At 38.9% G+C, this 3,398-nt stretch overlaps 1 pseudogene; it reads right to left on the bottom strand.

Annotated features, from left to right (window-relative positions):
* Positions 1-1,972: 1,972 nt before the first annotated feature.
* On the bottom strand, positions 1,973-2,352 carry LOC109271338 (60S ribosomal protein L34-like; annotated as a pseudogene).
* Between the last annotated feature and the right edge of the window lie 1,046 nt (positions 2,353-3,398).

A 3,398-nucleotide genomic window follows, 5' to 3' on the forward strand; every position in this document is an offset into this window, starting at 1 on the left:
CTTTTTAGTTTTGTTGATCATTTCCTTCGCTATGCAGATGATTTGTATCTTTTTTTTTAATGTTTTTATTTATTTTTGAGGCAGAGAGAGACAGAGCATGAGCAGGGGAGGAGCAGAGAGAGAGTGGGAGACACAGACTGGGAAGCAGGCTCCAGGCTCTGAGCCATCAGCACAGAGCCTGACGTGGGGCTCGAACTCACGGACCGCGAGATCGTGACCTGAGCCGAAGTCGGACGCTTAACCGACTGAGCCACCCAGGCGCCCCCAGATGATTTGTATCTTGATGAAGTCCCAATAGTTCATTTTTGCTTTTGTTTCCTTTTGCTTTTGCTTCCCTTGATGAAGTCCCAATAGTTTCATTTTGCTTCTGGAGACATGTCTAGTAAGAAGTTGCTACAGCTGAGGTAAAAAAGGTTGCTGCCTGTTTTCTCCTCTAGGATTTTGATGGCTTCCTGTCCTACATTTAGGTCTTTCATCCATTTTGAGTTTATTTTTGTGTATGGTGTAAGAAAGTGGTCCAGGTTCATTCTTCTGCATGTCGCTGTCCAGTTTTCCCAGCACCACTTGCTGAAGAGACTGTCTTTATTCTATTGGATACACTTTCCCACTTTGTCAAAGATTAGTTGGCCATACATTTGTGGGTCCATTTCTGGGTTCTCTATTCTGTTCCTTTCATCTATGTGGTTTTGTGCCAGTACCATACTGTCTTGATGATTCAAACTTTGTAATACAGCTTGAAGACCGGAACTGTGATGCCTCCAGCTTTGGTTTTCTTTTTCAGGATTGCTTTAGCTATTTGGGATCTTTTCTGATTCCATACAAATTTTAGAATTGTTTGTTTCAGCTCTGTGAAGAATTCTGGTGTTATTTTGATAGGAATTGCATTGAATGTGTAGATTGCTTTGGGTAGTATTGATATTTTAACAATGTTTGTTCTTCTGATACACAAGCATGGCATGTTTTTCCATTTCTTTGTGTCTTCTTCAATTTATTTCATAAGAATTCTACAGTTTTCAGAGCACAGATCTTTTACCTCTTTGGTTAGGTTTATTCCTAGGTATATTATGGTTTGTGGTGCATTGTAAATGGGATTGATTCTTTGATTTCTCTTTCTGTTGCTTCATTATTGGTGTATAGAAATGCAACCAATTTTTGTATGTTGATATTTATATCCTGTGACTTTGCTGAATTCATGGATCAGTTCTAGCAGTTTTTTGGTGGAGTCCTTTGGATTTTTCACGTAGAGTATCATGTCATTGGTGAAGAATGAAAGTTTGACTTCTTCTTTGCCAATTTGGATGACTTTTATTTCTTTTTGTTGTCTGATTGCTGAGCCTAGGACTTCCAACACTGTGTTGAACCAACAGTGGTGAGAGTGGACATCCCTGTTGTGTCCCTGACCTTAGGGGGAAAACTCTCAGTTTCTCCCCATTGAGGATGATATTAGCCGTGGGTCTTTTCTGCCCTTCTTGCCTAAGCTACGCTTAGGGGCTGGGTCTTGCCTGGCCCAAGAACCATGACCATATGGCTGTTGCTTATAACTTCAGGAAAGGAGACTTTAGGGTGGCCCCAGATCTTTCTGTGAATATCACAGGAGACATAAGTCTACCCTGCCTGGGCCAGTGTTGTAGCCCAGAGCTGACCTTTGAGAGGCTCTCCCAGTGAAGGAGCCAAGAAGAATCACCTCCATTGGGCTAGATGTGCCCATCTTCTTATTCTTGCATCTGCTGTGTTGCTTTAAAGTGAGGTGGTTCTTTTCAGGTGTCCATGGACCACACTCATTAGTGGAGGTTCTTTTGATACTTGATGTCCTCCAGAAACTTAGTGCTCTTTTTTCTATCGCAGGTATACAGAATTGTAATAATCATACTCTTTGGTTCATGACACTTGGGTTCATTCATGAACTGCTTTTTTAGTTCCATTCATTCATTCACTCATTATTTTTAATTTTTTAATTATTTTTTGCCTTTGATTGTTTTATTACTCAAAAAAGCTTCATTTCTTTATTTAGCTTTCTGACTCTGTGCTTGTGCCTTCAACACTTTCACAATGATTTTCTGCTCCTCAATAAGGAATGCACGTTTGATCCTGTCACGAACACACTCAGCACACATGGAACCACCGTAGGCCCTGCTGACATGTTTTTTCGTTTTGGACAGCCTCATAAGAACTTTAGGTCTCACAGCACTCCTCGAAGTCGGCCTGGGCACACGCCACATGCAGATTTTGGTGCTTTCCCAACCTTCTTGGTATAAAGGTAAACGATTCTGTTACCCGGGTTCAGGACAGCCTAGTTTTGTTAGAGGCTGTGTTGCAGGACAGCCTACGATGGTATGTCAAACGCTGGACCATTCTGAATGCCTACAGACGCCGTCCCCGGAAGAGGCACTCATTATTTTTTAAATAATGTAATGAACAGGACTTATTATCCAAACCAAGAACTAGAACATTCATTAATTTTTTAAAATGATGAACAGGACCTACAACCCAAACCAAGGATTAGAACATTATCAACAGCAGTATTATGAATTAATATATTAGAATATGAATTTATTAAAATAGAATTATATACAATAGAATTTATTACTATGAAAATTAGAACATTATAATAGGTAATATTATCATGAGTATTAGCATATTATCATTCAGTGGTATGCTAGTAAATGTTTAACAACCAGCTCCCTTAAAAAAAGTGACCCTAGTTTTGTTATCAATTTCCATAGTATAGATATTCCTATCATGGTTGATTTCAAGCTACTGGCTCTCAAAATTTAACAACTGGCTCTCAAAATTCCTGAAAATTTGCCAACTGGCTTTCAAGAGCTGGTATGGGTTGGATCCAGCACTGCTGCTTTACATATACCTATTGCTCATGCCCAAGATCTCATTGCCTTCCCGCCCCACCCTGATAAGTGACTATTCACCTGAATTTGTGTGTAACATCATTTGCTTAAAAATTATGGTTTATTTCAAATATATATGGGTTGACTAAGTAATATACTCTTTAATTCTTCAGTTTTTGAATTCCATAAATATGGCTACACCAGATTTCCCTTGATAAGTGTATTATATATCTTTTTTCCATTCTTTTGATTTCAAGAATTCCATATCTTTATGTTTTAGGAGGATCTCTTGTAAATAGCATATACCTAAATATTTAGAAAATCCAACTGCCCACATTTGAATTTTTTGGATTCCCATACCTAGACTATTATTTGGGTTAATTTCTAACATTTTATTATATTTTTAATTTTTTGATGTTTATTTTTGAGAGAGAGACAGACATACAGAGCACAAGCGGAGGAGGTCATAGACAAAGAGAGACACAGAATCTGAAGTAGGCTCCAGGCTCTGAGCTGTCTGCATAGAGCCTGACATGGGGCTTCAACAGGCGCTTA

Source organism: Panthera pardus, unplaced genomic scaffold (genome assembly GCF_024362965.1).
Source record: "Panthera pardus isolate Hobbes unplaced genomic scaffold, ASM2436296v1 HiC_scaffold_12, whole genome shotgun sequence".
NCBI lineage: Eukaryota > Metazoa > Chordata > Mammalia > Carnivora > Felidae > Panthera > Panthera pardus.